This window comes from Bombina bombina, chromosome 1 (genome assembly GCF_027579735.1).
Source record: "Bombina bombina isolate aBomBom1 chromosome 1, aBomBom1.pri, whole genome shotgun sequence".
Lineage (NCBI taxonomy): Eukaryota > Metazoa > Chordata > Amphibia > Anura > Bombinatoridae > Bombina > Bombina bombina.
Window position 1 is genome coordinate 626,774,332 of NC_069499.1, and position 17,291 is coordinate 626,791,622.

Sequence of the window (17,291 nt, forward strand, 5' to 3'; positions counted from 1 at the left end):
ACACACACCCTCACAGAGACACCCACAGAAAACACACACTCCACAGAGACATCCACAGAAAACACAGACATACATACATATATACACACAGACACCCTCACAGAGACATCCACAGAAAACACAGACATACACACCCACCCTCGCAGAGGCATCCAGAGAAAATACACAAAGACAAACATACACACACCCCACAGAGACATCCACAGAAAACACAGACATACATACATATAAACACACACACACACCCTCACAGAGACATCTACAGAAAACACACACTCCACAGAGACATCCACAGAAAACACAGACATACATACATATATACACACAGACACCCTCACAGAGACATCCACAGAAAACACAGACATACACACCCACCCTAACAGAGGCATCCAGAGAAAATACACAAAGACAAACATACACACACCCTCACAGAGACACCCATAGAAAAAGCTCAAAGACATATGCACACACCCTCACAGACATCCACAGAAAATGCACAAAGACATACACACCCACCCTCACAGAGAGACCTACAGAAAAAAATACATACACACTCATAGAGACAAAAACCAAAGCACAAAGACATAAACAGAAACACTCACTTGAGGAAACATTTATGCACCTTGCATCCCCTAAATCAACAGTGTGTGACATGCATGATAACAAAAATGCAGAAATTAAGAGATCACTTTTTAAAGAATCATATTTGTAAATGTGCAAACAAAAATAATTATGTGAATTCAAAATTGTACATTAATGATCGGGGTAGATGGCTAGATGAAGAAAAGTACTTTTAAAAGGTTGATATATGTTTGTTTGTTTTTTCCCCATTTTCCCCAACCAAGAGCACCACTTCAAATATAGTGTACAAATGTTCCCATCTGTCAGCTGTTCTTATGGATTTTGAAAATGTTGTACTCTATATGGTCTTGGTGGAACCATAAGCTGTGGTATTCATACCATTAGATCTGGTTAAATACAAAAAATGCATATCTGCCAAAAAGGGCACCTACCATTTGTGTATTGAGGAGGAAACATTTCAGAATGGTTTTAAATATAGAATTTCTACAGCATTGTCAAATAATCATAAATACATTGCTGCTAAAAAAATGTGTTTTTATGGACCCCTGGCCCCACCATACAACTACTACCACACTGAAGTTACAATCCGAAATTGCACAAAGAAATAAAAAAGTTAGTCCTACCTCCTCTGCAAATGAAAGTGATCTGCCGTCTGACTCAGGCACACACTGTACAAACAAAGTGCCAAGTCTGTCTCACACTGTGCATAGTGGTTTAGTGCACACTCAGAAATCCTCTCAAATGCTAATACTTTACTCCTTGTAATAACATTTCTCATGCTCAATTAGCACTCTGCTGTAGTACCCACTGGTGGCTGCCAAAAAATAATTTTTTTTTTTTTTTTTAGTTCTTGCCTCATGGGGCCCCCCTGGCCAATTGGGCCCCTGACAGGAGTCACCCCTTTCACTCCCTGATGGCGGACCTGATTTTGGGCTAGATTACAAGAGGCACACTAGCTGTTGTGTAAGCAATATCAGCTTTTTTCAGCTTTTTTCGGCTTTTTGCACACATCAGAAATAGCACTCATATACACGTTTAAAGTAAACACAATATAAATACATTGAAAATTACAATTACAGTCATATAAACGCTATCTGATAAAAATTAGTAATAAATACTTTTAAAAATAAGTTATAAGTGTTCAAAGTATATGGTATATGACTGCAAAGAGCTATAATGTATATATACATAAATACATGTGTGTGTGTATATATGTGTTTATGGGTTACTGTATATATATTGTACATATTTTGCATTCCAATGTTCTTCGCTTACAGAAATATGTAAATAAAAACTACATTTTTTTCTATGTGAAATATACATAATGTGCTTTGGATTTAACGCAGTGGGCCAGATTACAAGTGGAGCGCTAAATATTGCTTTAATGAAAGCAATATGTGCGCTCCACTGTTTAATACCACTGCATGCTAATCTGCGCTGGTATTACAAGTTCACAGCAATGCAAACACGACCTTGTGTTCGCATCCCTGAGAAGCATTACGCTCACGAGAGTGTGGTTCCATAGGTTCCTAAGGGATTATCATTCTGAGACGGCATCAGAACTTCATGTGTTTATTTATGTGTCACATTATATTGGCTGTTCCGATCAGCCAATAGAATGCAAGCTCAATCTGATTGGCTGATTGGATCAGCCAATCGGATTGATCTTGATTCTGATTGGCTGATTCCATCAGCCAATCAGAATATTCCTAACTTAATTCCGATTGGCTGATAGAATCCTATCAGCCAATCGGAATTCGAGGGACGCCAGGGACGTCCCTTAAAGGAACCGTCATTCTTCAGTTGGACGTCGCCGGATGAAGATGGGTCCGCGGTGGAGGTCTTCAGGATGGAGCCGGTCCTCATCGGATGAAGATAGAAGATGCCGCTTGGAAGATGATGGTTGCCGGTCCGGATCTACTCTTCTTCCCGGATAGGATGAAGACTTTGGAGCCTCTTCTGGACCTCTTCAGCCGCCGGAAGATGGATCGCCAGCCCCCGCTTGGGTTGGATGAAGATTTTGGAGCCAGGACGGATCGGTGAACCTGGTATGGTGTAGACAAGGTAGGATGATCTTCAGGGGCTTAGTGTTAGGTTTATTTAAGGGGGGTTTGGGTTAGATTAGGGGTATGTGGGTGGTGGGTTGTAATGTTGGGGGGGGGGATTGTATGGGTTTTTTTACAGGCAAAAGAGCTGAACTTCTTGGGGCATGCCCCGCAAAGGGCCCTGTTCAGGGCTGGTAAGGTAAAAGAGCTTTGAACTTTAGTAATTTAGAATAGGGTAGGGCATTTTTTATTTTGGGGGGCTTTGTTATTTTATTAGGGGGCTTAGAGTAGGTGTAATTAGTTTAAAATTGTTGTAAGATTTTCCTTATGTTTGTAAATATTTTTTTATTTTTTGTAACTTAGTTCTTTTTTATTTTTTGTACTTTAGTTAGTTTATTTCATTGTAGTTATTTGTAGATATTGTATTTAATTAATGTATTGATAGTGTAGTGTTAGGTTTAATTGTAGGTAATTGTAGATATTTTATTTAATTAATTTAATGATAGTGTAGTGTTAGGTTTAATTGTAACTTAGGTTAGGATTTATTTTACAGGTAATTTTGTTATTATTTTAACTAGGTAACTATTAAATAGTTCTTAACTATTTAATAGCTATTGTACCTGGTTAAAATAATTACAAGTTACCTGTAAAATAAATATTAATCCTAAAATAGCTATAATATAATTATAATTTATAGTGTAGCCATATTAGGATTTATTTTACAGGTAAGTATTTAGCTTTAAATAGGAATAATTTATTTAATAAGAGATAATTAATTTCGTTAGATGTAAAATATATTTAACTTAGGGGGGTGTTAGTGTTAGGGTTAGACTTTAGCTTTAGGGGTTAATACATTTATTAGAATAGCGGTGAGCTCCAGTCGGCAGATTAGGGGTTAATAATTGAAGTTAGGTGTTGGCGATGTTAGGGAGGGCAGATTAGGGGTTAATACTATTTATTATAGGGTTAGTGAGGCGGTTTAGGGGTTAATAACTTTATTATAGTAGCGCTCAGGTCCGCTCGGCAGATTAGGGGTTAATAAGTGTAGGCAGGTGGAGGCGACGTTGTGGGGGGCAGATTAGGGGTTAATAAATATAATATAGGGGTCAGCGATGTTAGGGCAGCAGATTAGGGGTACATAGGGATAATAATGTAAGTAGCGGCGGTTTACGGAGCGGCAGATTAGGGGTTTATAATAATATGCAGGGGTCAGCGATAGCGGGGGCGGCAGATTAGGGGTTAATTAGTGTAAGGTTAGGGGTGTTTAGACTCGGGGTACATGTTAGAGTGTTAGGTGCAGACGTAGGAAGTGTTTCCGCATAGCAAACAATGGGGCTGCGTTAGGAGCTGAACGCGGCTTTTTGCAGGTGTTAGGTTTTTTTCAGCTCAAACAGCCCCATTGTTTCCTATGGGGGAATCGTGCACGAGCACGTTTTTGAGGCTGGCCGCGTCCGTAAGCAACTCTGGTATCAAGAGTTGAAGCTGCGTTAAATATGCTCTATGCTCCTTTTTTGGAGCCTAACGCAGCCATTATGTGGACTCTCAATACCAGAGTTATTTTTATGGTGCGGCCAGAAAAAAGCCGGCGTTAGCTACGCGGGTCCTTACCGACAAAACTCTAAATCTAGCCGTCTATTTGTAATCTTGCCCATAGTCGGGTTAGCACACATGAAGAATAGTAATCTCAAAGTGTGTTTTGGAAATACTATATATAAAATATTAAAAAATATTATTAACTACTGAGGTGAGATCTTAAGAAAGCTGTGCATAAACGAATGCCCACAAACCTCAATAAACAGCAGCAACATTGTAAAGACAAGTGGGCCAAAGTTCCTTGACAACATGTGAGAGACTGACAAAGTCATACAGAAAATGATTACTTAAAGTTATTGCTGCTAAAGGTGGTTCTACAAGCTATTAAATCATAAGGTGTACTTAGTTTTTCACACATGGCTTCTCCATTTTGGCTTTTTTTTGTTAAATAAAACATGACACAGTGTAATATGTCATGTGTTGTTGTTCATCTGAGGTTGCATTTACCTAATTTTAAGACCTGCTAAGGACCAGATGATTGATATTATGTCCTAATACAGAAAGTCATAGAATTCAAAGAGGGTAATATTTTTTTTCCACATGCATATGTGTGTATATATATTAATACATACATACATTGGAGCCCTTTCCAGTCAAATACTTAAATACTTTGCCATATATCATATTCTTTTTAACCCTTAAAAAAACATTTTTAGCAATATTTAAATTATACTTTCTTAAAAAGTTTATATATGAGTGTACTAGTTTATTTTAATATGTCTTGGATGTGTGTTGTGAAAATATTTTTTTAACCCTTACACTTTTTATTTTAGTGCTGTTCTCAGTTTTCATATGCAACCTATAACTTTCAACTTTCAGTTTTTATATGCAACCTATAACTTTCAACGTAATAAAAGAGCAAGTTAGCACGTTTGGGATCTCCATTGAAAGTATAGGGTGTGCTAGAGCGATGTCTGCCACACTAACTCATGCCATGGACTTGTAATATATAGTTGCTAGCAAACGTTAGCGCAGTCCGGCAATACTGCGTATAGTGACCTGTGCTATAATTAATGTGCCACTTCTAATCTGGCCCTTATCATGAACATAAATAATTTACACTATGGTGATTGATTTCTGATAGTTATGAAGAAGTGAGGAGAACCAGCTATGGAGATAAAAATATTAATTTATTGAATCCATCACTTAAAAATAAAAATAATAATCCATACATGGGTAAAATGCTTATTGGAAGCAAGCTTAGCTAATGGTTGACACATTTTGTCTTACGCCATACTACTCCTAGCCATTAGTTAAAAACACATATTGGGGCCGATTCATCAAGCTCCAAATGGAGCTTGATGCAGCTGTTTCAGCGAGATTTCAGGCTCTCCGGAAGCAGGAGTTAAGAAGCAGCGGTCTTAAGACAGCTGCTCCTTAACTTGCCCGCCACCTCTGAGGCGGCAGACAGAAATCCACCCAATCGCATACGATTGGGTTGATTGACACCCCCTGCTAGCATGGGATTGGCCACGAATTTGCAGGGTGTGGCATTCCACAAGAAGTTCACCAGAACTGCTTGTGCAATGATAAATGCCAACAGCGTACGCTGTCTGCATTTATCGATGTGCCACGGACTTGATCGCCACAGCGGATCATGTCTGTCTGCACTTTCATAAATTGGCTCCTTAGTCTGCTCTTTAAAGGACCCGTCTGCATTCCTATTGGGTGTTTCCTCCTTACATCATAGATTAACCCTAGACTCTTCACACAATACAGTCATTGCCCCCTATTGCTCTATCACCAATGGATACTATTCACATTTCTCCTAATCAATGTGAGACAAACTACTCTTTACTGAGGAATCCTTTAGTCAAACAATCTTATACAAGAGAGGGCGCTCAAAGCAATTAGGATGAAAAAGTTACGTCTAAAAAATAAATAAATATACATATCTTATAGAGGGAAAATTGATCACATATTCGAAAAGATAATACCAAATATGATAATTAAAAATACATAAATTATTTATTTCACCATAAAAATTGATACACAAAACACATAAAACAACAATCCTTAAAAATGGCATTCAATACAAATAAGCTCAAAATACATCTGGTTTAATATAAAAGTCCCATGTCTGGTGTGAGATAAAAGTCCCATAGGTAAACTTTGTCCTTAGGTGATATATTAAACTTGTTTGATGCCAAAGTAACAAAGTGTCAAACTCTAGTATCTTTAAATTGTTGCACTCAAATTTCTGTTTACTAGCGATACGTATGGGGCCAAATTATCAAGTTCCGAATGGAGCTTGATGCCCCTGTTTTTGCATGAGCCTTCAGGCTCGCCAGAAACCGCAGTTATGAAGCAGCAGTCTAAAGACCCCCGCTCCATAACTTGTCCGCCTGCTCTGAGGCTGCAGACATCAATCTGCCCTATCCTATACGATTGGGCTGATTGAAACCCCTTGCTAGCGGCCGATTGGCTGCAAATCTGCAGGGGGCGGCATTGCACAAGCAGTTCACAAGAACTGCTTGGGCAATGATAAATGCCGACAGCGTATGTGAGGCGGACATGTCTGTCCGCACTTTAATAAATCGGCCCCTTAGAGTATATTATCCTGTAATGTGCCCCAGAGGATATCCTCTGTTCCGTCATTGGGTTAAAAGTGTGAATTACCGGGAGGCTCTCTTACCTCAGTTTCTTGCCCGTTAGCCTCTAAACCTCCCCTGATGTCTCTTGTTGGTCGGCATGACGTCACTTACTGCCTACACTGGTTCTATACTTCCTTCAACAGCTGAACTTCTTGGGGCATGCCCCGCAAAGGGCCCTGTTCAGGGCTGGTAAGGTAAAAGAGCTTTGAACTTTAGTAATTTAGAATAGGGTAGGGCATTTTTTATTTTGGGGGGCTTTGTTATTTTATTAGGGGGCTTAGAGTAGGTGTAATTAGTTTAAAATTGTTGTAAGATTTTCCTTATGTTTGTAAATATTTTTTTATTTTTTGTAACTTAGTTCTTTTTTATTTTTTGTACTTTAGTTAGTTTATTTCATTGTAGTTATTTGTAGATATTGTATTTAATTAATGTATTGATAGTGTAGTGTTAGGTTTAATTGTAGGTAATTGTAGATATTTTATTTAATTAATTTAATGATAGTGTAGTGTTAGGTTTAATTGTAACTTAGGTTAGGATTTATTTTACAGGTAATTTTGTTATTATTTTAACTAGGTAACTATTAAATAGTTCTTAACTATTTAATAGCTATTGTACCTGGTTAAAATAATTACAAGTTACCTGTAAAATAAATATTAATCCTAAAATAGCTATAATATAATTATAATTTATAGTGTAGCTATATTAGGATTTATTTTACAGGTAAGTATTTAGCTTTAAATAGGAATAATTTATTTAATAAGAGATAATTAATTTCGTTAGATGTAAAATATATTTAACTTAGGGGGGTGTTAGTGTTAGGGTTAGACTTTAGCTTTAGGGGTTAATACATTTATTAGAATAGCGGTGAGCTCCAGTCGGCAGATTAGGGGTTAATAATTGAAGTTAGGTGTTGGCGATGTTAGGGAGGGCAGATTAGGGGTTAATACTATTTATTATAGGGTTAGTGAGGCGGTTTAGGGGTTAATAACTTTATTATAGTAGCGCTCAGGTCCGCTCGGCAGATTAGGGGTTAATAAGTGTAGGCAGGTGGAGGCGACGTTGTGGGGGGCAGATTAGGGGTTAATAAATATAATATAGGGGTCGGCGATGTTAGGGCAGCAGATTAGGGGTACATAGGGATAATAATGTAAGTAGCGGCGGTTTACGGAGCGGCAGATTAGGGGTTTATAATAATATGCAGGGGTCAGCGATAGCGGGGGCGGCAGATTAGGGGTTAATTAGTGTAAGGTTAGGGGTGTTTAGACTCGGGGTACATGTTAGAGTGTTAGGTGCAGACGTAGGAAGTGTTTCCGCATAGCAAACAATGGGGCTGCGTTAGGAGCTGAACGCGGCTTTTTGCAGGTGTTAGGTTTTTTTCAGCTCAAACAGCCCCATTGTTTCCTATGGGGGAATCGTGCACGAGCACGTTTTTGAGGCTGGCCGCGTCCGTAAGCAACTCTGGTATCAAGAGTTGAAGCTGCGTTAAATATGCTCTATGCTCCTTTTTTGGAGCCTAACGCAGCCATTATGTGGACTCTCAATACCAGAGTTATTTTTATGGTGCGGCCAGAAAAAAGCCGGCGTTTAGCTACGCGGGTCCTTACCGACAAAACTCTAAATCTAGCCGTCTATTTGTAATCTTGCCCATAGTCGGGTTAGCACACATGAAGAATAGTAATCTCAAAGTGTGTTTTGGAAATACTATATATAAAATATTAAAAAATATTATTAACTACTGAGGTGAGATCTTAAGAAAGCTGTGCATAAACGAATGCCCACAAACCTCAATAAACAGCAGCAACATTGTAAAGACAAGTGGGCCAAAGTTCCTTGACAACATGTGAGAGACTGACAAAGTCATACAGAAAATGATTACTTAAAGTTATTGCTGCTAAAGGTGGTTCTACAAGCTATTAAATCATAAGGTGTACTTAGTTTTTCACACATGGCTTCTCCATTTTGGCTTTATTTTTGTTAAATAAAACATGACACAGTGTAATATGTCATGTGTTGTTGTTCATCTGAGGTTGCATTTACCTAATTTTAAGACCTGCTAAGGACCAGATGATTGATATTATGTCCTAATACAGAAAGTCATAGAATTCAAAGAGGGTAATATTTTTTTTTCCACATGCATATGTGTGTATATATATTAATACATACATACATTGGAGCCCTTTCCAGTCAAATACTTAAATACTTTGCCATATATCATATTCTTTTTAACCCTTAAAAAAACATTTTTAGCAATATTTAAATTATACTTTCTTAAAAAGTTTATATATGAGTGTACTAGTTTATTTTAATATGTCTTGGATGTGTGTTGTGAAAATATTTTTTTAACCCTTACACTTTTTATTTTAGTGCTGTTCTCAGTTTTCATATGCAACCTATAACTTTCAACTTTCAGTTTTTATATGCAACCTATAACTTTCAACGTAATAAAAGAGCAAGTTAGCACGTTTGGGATCTCCATTGAAAGTATAGGGTGTACTAGAGCGATGTCTGCCACACTAACTCATGCCATGGACTTGTAATATATAGTTGCTAGCAAACGTTAGCGCAGTCCGGCAATACTGCGTATCGTGACCTGTGCTATAATTAATGTGCCACTTCTAATCTGGCCCTTATCATGAACATAAATAATTTACACTATGGTGATTGATTTCTGATAGTTATGAAGAAGTGAGGAGAACCAGCTATGGAGATAAAAATATTAATTTATTGAATCCATCACTTAAAAATAAAAATAATAATCCATACATGGGTAAAATGCTTATTGGAAGCAAGCTTAGCTAATGGTTGACACATTTTGTCTTACGCCATACTACTCCTAGCCATTAGTTAAAAACACATATTGGGGCCGATTCATCAAGCTCCAAATGGAGCTTGATGCAGCTGTTTCAGCGAGATTTCAGGCTCTCCGGAAGCAGGAGTTAAGAAGCAGCGGTCTTAAGACAGCTGCTCCTTAACTTGCCCGCCACCTCTGAGGCGGCAGACAGAAATCCACCCAATCGCATACGATTGGGTTGATTGACACCCCCTGCTAGCATGGGATTGGCCACGAATTTGCAGGGTGTGGCATTCCACAAGAAGTTCACCAGAACTGCTTGTGCAATGATAAATGCCAACAGCGTACGCTGTCTGCATTTATCGATGTGCCACGGACTTGATCGCCACAGCGGATCATGTCTGTCTGCACTTTCATAAATTGGCTCCTTAGTCTGCTCTTAAAGGACCCGTCTGCATTCCTATTGGGTGTTTCCTCCTTACATCATAGATTAACCCTAGACTCTTCACACAATACAGTCATTGCCCCCTATTGCTCTATCACCAATGGATACTATTCACATTTCTCCTAATCAATGTGAGACAAACTACTCTTTACTGAGGAATCCTTTAGTCAAACAATCTTATACAAGAGAGGGCGCTCAAAGCAATTAGGATGAAAAAGTTACGTCTAAAAAATAAATAAATATACATATCTTATAGAGGGAAAATTGATCACATATTCGAAAAGATAATACCAAATATGATAATTAAAAATACATAAATTATTTATTTCACCATAAAAATTGATACACAAAACACATAAAACAACAATTCTTAAAAATGGCATTCAATACAAATAAGCTCAAAATACATCTGGTTTAATATAAAAGTCCCATGTCTGGTGTGAGATAAAAGTCCCATAGGTAAACTTTGTCCTTAGGTGATATATTAAACTTGTTTGATGCCAAAGTAACAAAGTGTCAAACTCTAGTATCTTTAAATTGTTGCACTCAAATTTCTGTTTACTAGCGATACGTATGGGGCCAAATTATCAAGTTCCGAATGGAGCTTGATGCCCCTGTTTTTGCATGAGCCTTCAGGCTCGCCAGAAACCGCAGTTATGAAGCAGCAGTCTAAAGACCCCCGCTCCATAACTTGTCCGCCTGCTCTGAGGCTGCAGACATCAATCTGCCCGATCCTATACGATTGGGCTGATTGACACCCCTTGCTAGCGGCCGATTGGCTGCAAATCTGCAGGGGGCGGCATTGCACAAGCAGTTCACAAGAACTGCTTGGGCAATGATAAATGCCGACAGCGTATGTGAGGCGGACATGTCTGTCCGCACTTTAATAAATCGGCCCCTTAGAGTATATTATCCTGTAATGTGCCCCAGAGGATATCCTCTGTTCCGTCATTGGGTTAAAAGTGTGAATTACCGGGAGGCTCTCTTACCTCAGTTTCTTGCCCGTTAGCCTCTAAACCTCCCCTGATGTCTCTTGTTGGTCGGCATGACGTCACTTACTGCCTACACTGGTTCTATACTTCCTTCAACAGGCTGGCTTACAACCTGTATTCAGCTCCTTGGATCAGGCCCCGTTTTCACTCTGCTTTTAAGTACTTTGTATACAGAACGCAGACCTCTCTTCCTTGTTATTGGCTGTATTCAGGATTTATGGAACACTTCCAATCTTCTCCCCACAGTTTGCTCGTATCGCCACTACCACAGTTCTACGCGTTTCACCCTATTCCATGGCTTTGTCAAGATACTGTGTGTCAGCTTGGCTCAGTTTGAATCTCTCAACTTCCATTTTCAGTGATAATAATACACCTTTTCAATGTTGCATAATTCACAGGGCTTGTTTGTTCTCCAAACTTCTCACTTTTGGCACATTAATGTTCAGTGTTTGATTTACTTCAGATGTGTTAGGCACCGCATGATCTCTCACTTAAACCAGATCCTCTACATTATGTTCTGGTTATTTCTTAAAAAATCAATGCCATTATTCTTATTCAATCAATAAATCAATTAAGTAAAAACAGAAATACAGTTCCCTCAGAAATACAATTCCCTCTTAACACAAACTTATGTCATTCTATTTAGGTCTTTTATTTAGAAGTTTGTTCTCAAAGTTTCCCTCTCTCCAATCGTGTTGCACCCTACACAAACCCTAATATTTCATGTTGTTTATGTTATTATTGTGTTTCTCTTTGAAATGTAAATTGAGGCGGGTCTCTAAATTACCCTTTTCTATATTACACAGGTGCTCTCTAATTCTATCCCTAAGCATCCTAGTCATTTCACCTATGTAAATCAAATTACATGTACATTGTAACATATACACAACTCCCCTATTACTACATCTAATAGTATCCCTAATTTCATAATCTTTATCTGTCCCCTGGGATAGCAATTTTCTTCTTTTTGCTAATATACCTACATGCTTGGCATGCTACACAGGGAAACAGCACTTTTATTACATCCCTGTCTCCATAATTATTGTTACATTTCTTTCTTTTAATCTCACTAGGGGCTAATATGGTTTTAAAATTCCTTGTCCTTTTAAAAACCATTCTGGGATATGGTGGTAGTTTATCTCCCAATATTGGATCCTTTTTCAACAGATGCCAGTGTTTCCTAATTTTTTTTCTTATAGCTCATTTGCCTTTATTTTGTCATTTAAAAGAGCTGCTTTATACACATATTAACACATAAATATATATGTATATAGTTATATACATATATATTTATATTTTCAGCCCATCGCTGCACAACTTACCCCCTTCGCTGCGCTAGTTCTCATGCCTTGTCTTATAGCAGGAGAACGAGGCTCCCATTGGTCGTGTTCGCATTGAACCTCACTTGTAATACCAGAGTGTGCTGGTATTACTAAGTTGAGCACAAATATCGCTTTCGCAGAAGCAATATTTTGCGCTCAAATTGTAATTTAGCCCTTAATGTATACTGAAACAGAGGCTCCCATACCTTAAAGACAATATATACCAGGCAAATCTGTAAAGAAACGTGTAGGGCTGTGTTTTATTTTATTTTTTTTCTATACTCTTTTGTTAGTGTGCATGTTTTATAAATACCATTAGTGCTGTATCATCACTTCAGGCTATTTACAGGAGGAAAATCATTCAGACAGTAGGTATACGAGACATAATAATAGAAAGAAATAGACATTTGTGTTTAATTAAATGTAGCGAGCAATTGATTTAATTAAGAAAACATCTTAATCATTTTAAATGTATTATCCGGCTCATCTGGAGACACAGTGCAGCTTTTATTCCTCCCTATCTTTCCAGCTTACTATGAACAGCTTCCTTGTGTCCTAGAAAATTAGTATTTAGTAAAGAACTTTTCTTTTTTTATGTTGAAATTATTTGTATTAAGTTTTACAAGTAAAATATACATTTGTCAAACATTCCTATCTATATTCTCTAGGTGTTTGATGATACAATTCTCAAAATGCTGACCTTCACATAAAGAAACAATAATCCAGAAAAAACTTAAAGCGAGTACATTCAGTGCAAGTGGGTACTGATTTAAAAAAATAGTAAAAGAAAAGGACTCTGCGCCTCTTCACAAGACTCCTTAATTATCAAAAACTCTATGAATGCATTTGTTGCAGCAATTATCGATATCTTCATTATCGTGATTATCGTGGTTATCGTGGATATCGTGGGTCTCGGCTCATATTTTTATGCAGGTTATTCCTAAAACCACTATCATTCTTTCTGTCTTCTGTTTGATTCATAATACATAATATACGGTTCCCAACTTGTGATGAACCTTTCTGTTTCATTAAGGGTTTCAGCAGCAGCGCATGCCATGCTATAATGATACTCTATTTTTTTTTTGTATAAAAGAGAAATCAGGCGGCGTAGACTTCCAGAATTGGGCCACACATATTCTAACTGTGGTACAAATAAGCATGACCAATTTACAATGAATCTTGGGGATGCCTGGGATTGGAAAGTGAAGTAGGGCTTGTTCTATGGCCAATACTATTTGCTTCTGAAAGATTGAACTTAATAAAGTTGATGCATAATTCCAAGTCTGTCTAATTCGTTCACACTCCCACCACATATGTACATATGTACCTCTATTGCCACATCCCCTGTAACAAAGGTGAGATAACGATACCTCTATCTCTTGTGATCTAGTGGGATGAAGATACCATCTGAAAGCTACTTTTATAAAGTTTTCCTTAAGCATTGCATTTTGTGTAAAAGACAATCCATTTGAAAGAACGGTGGTCCATGTTTTAATTGACCAGGTTTTATCTAAGTCCTGTTTCCATTTACTCATTGTCTGTGTTTTAACTTCACTGTGAGGGGTGTTAAAAATGGAGAATAGTATAGATATCACTCCTCTTACTTGGATGGGTAGTAAGGCATAATGTTTCCAAAGTTGTATTTGGAAGAAGTTTTGTGTTGCCTATTATTTCATAGGCCCTAGATCTAAGCTGAAGATAATGGTACCATATGTTTTTATCGTCTGAGTCTAGATTCAGGTACTGTTCAAAAGATAATATTTTATCTGCTATGACAACGTCCGCTATTCTGTAAAGTCCTTTATTGGACCATTTCTGTTGCACTTTCATATCAATTGAGGAATTGCGAGTTACCAATGGGGTTAATCTAGATCTTTCCCTTAATAAGGAGTATTTAGAGTTCAGTAACTTCCATAAATAAATTGTATGATTAATTGAAACATAACTTCCATTCTGTGAGGATTTTGGTAGATTTGGAGTCCACAACGGACGAGCTAAGAAGTCGGTTTCCATACTATTAGACTCCAAATGGGTCCACTGCCTTTCATGACGCCTTCTAAACCAGTATAGGTTTTTTTAACAGCAAAAACAAATAAAAGCTCATATAAACAGTAGTTTTGTTATACATGTAAAGAAAAAAAGAGAGAGCGCACAAAAGACTCAAGTGTAGATTTTATTCACAGAGTTTGCACATATAATAAATTGCACTTACTAGAAATAAAGTTAAAAAGGCATTCAGAGTTCAACTCTCTTTCCTCTGCTTAAGTAGCCACTCCACACTGCTGCCTAGGAAGTCAGTGTCTCCAGGTGTTTATATGCAAAACCGGCTTCTGTAACAGGGCTTTCCGGATGCCCTTGCTAACTGCCTGTCTGCCAGAAGGAGGGAGCGGATCAAGTCGAAGTCAGAGCGTCGGACCTGTCAGCCGGTACCTAACGCGTTTCCCCCAGTCAGCGGCTGGGCTTTCTCAAAGGATAAAAACTCGGATATAGTTCACCATGCCGCCCTCTTCCTTTTTAAAGGGCAAATGGCCAATCGAATTCGTGGGTGTGTTTGCTTGGCCAATCATAACATCCAAAATGTCCTATGTGTTCTTGAGGACCGATGGCCAATCCAGTATCAAGGGGCGTGAGCTTTTGAACCAATGGCCAGCATCCATGGGTGTATTTGTTAGCCGAACAGCGTGATTGCTGTAGTTTCTCAAAAGCGCATAATATAAACAAACAAACATATTTTAAAAACAATGCATGACTTACATATATATCACACTACAAAAACAAACATGTTATTGTACCTAAAATATCAATCGTGATGTTATTGCTAGATTGCTATTAGCAACTCTAAATCATATTATATTATAACTACGTTATACTTCCTAATGACTCTCTAAGCACAAAATCTTTTACAAAATAGAGGTAACTATATTTACCCTATATATTAAAACATAGGTTTAGTGTTGTTAATATTTGCAGCTTGTATCGTTTTAAAAGCTGGCTATCTATTATATATTTATACACACACGGACGTTCTTAATTGATGTCCCTTACTCAATGTATGTTATATCTACCCAATGTATACCATATTGTGTTTTCCTATATTTAAATTGACACAATCCTATAAAGTAATTGAAATTAATTATAAATTTTAAAATTGATTTTAAAAGTTATACTAAACTGATGCTGATAAAAACTCATACATAGGGGGGCGGAGCTAGCCACCAAAGAGGTCAGACGTGTTTCCCTGAGGCTCCCTCTTATAATTGTAAAATAGTCGCCTAATATTGAGATTTTTCAGCTCAAAAGAGGATCTTATTCTTGTACAACCTTATGGACAAGTGTTCTCTATCGCACCCTCAGGGAAGGTACACTTAGGTGCTTCTTTGGAGCCGTTTGAGGGTTCTAACGCTCCAGCATGAAGAGGCCTGTCAGCGGGAAATGGCGCCCATATCTCTGAGCCTCTACCTAACGGTCCGTGTGAGAGGAGACAATAAAGAGAGAGCTTCCTTCTCTCCCTTTGTTTAACGGAGCAAGGAGTGCCACTGAACTGAGTACCGTCATGATGAACAGAGCCTCTGAACCCCTCTTCTCCCTAACGCCTGACAATTGAGCCATATTCGCAGGTACACAGCTCTGGAGCGGATAGGCAGCGCAACCAAAGTCTGAATAGTTGCAGAGTACATCGCACATGAGTCCGCTATGGGGGAACTACATATCATAATGAGATCCTTACTGAGGGATCTTGAGGCCAAAATAGACTACCAATTTGCGGATCTTACCTCGCTCTGTAGAGTACACAGCTGCGGCACCTCCCCTATTGATCCGGCAACCACGCTCCTTGCGGTCGACATGTCCTGCACCTCCTCAACAGATGACAATACGCCACTCTGGACTGGGACCCGCAATGAGCAGAACCAAGGATCCCTTAGCGCACTACTCGATGCAGCTGAGCACGACCAGCAACCTTGCCAACCTGCAACATCATATCTCACCCCAACTAAGCCCTTGTCTGCTATCGGAAGTGGTGCGGCCGGTCTCTCTGGCTTGTGCGGAATACCGATGTCTCAGGTCAGCTCTACTACACAGTGCTCTGGAGTGATCCCCCCTACTGATGCAGTCGGAGGTCAGTCTACAAAAGAGTACGAGACCTATAGACAGGAGACACGTCAGATACATTTACGGCTGTACAGAGAACACTGGCTACTTGCCCAGTGGCGACTACTGCATCCTTGGGCACTAATAATTAGGTCAACATCTCTCCCTCACAGCCCATCCACTGCACCCCACAATGTCGGTAGGCATTTAGGAATATATTTCCTCTCTCAGGACTTTCAACCGCAAGCTCACTCCTGCAACACCAGGGAAGGTATCAGTTAACTGGTCGGTCTCTGTCTCAGACGTCTAACCTTAACAGTCGACAATCAGAACTGATCCCATAAGACTTGAGGTTATGTCCACTATCTACAGTTTGATGTTGTTTTGATCGTTGAGCACCAGTTTATTTTATGCTATTTTAAATGTTTAAGGCTGTATTTATTACCACTGCATCTTATGTCTGCGTAGTAAAACTTGCTCCACTACACATATTATACGTTAACTGTAACTTGGAGCATTGTTTGCTACTCTCTTGCTGTGCCTTCTCTTAGTGTATTGTATTTTAAACTCTGCTACCTACTGTCTAGGGTTAATGGGTGATCTATTGAGAGTTATGTGGATGTGGGCTTATATACCCACTTTATTTACAGATACAACTGCTCATTGACCCAAAATTCATGTTTAAATTTACTCTATTATGCTCATCCCCCTCAGGAAACAGAACTATATTGCTGGTTTCTTTTTTATCAGTCATAGTTACAACGAGATTATATTTATATAACTTTATATAGATGTCTCTCAACTCATTTAAGTTGGCTGAGGGGAGTAGTTGATATAT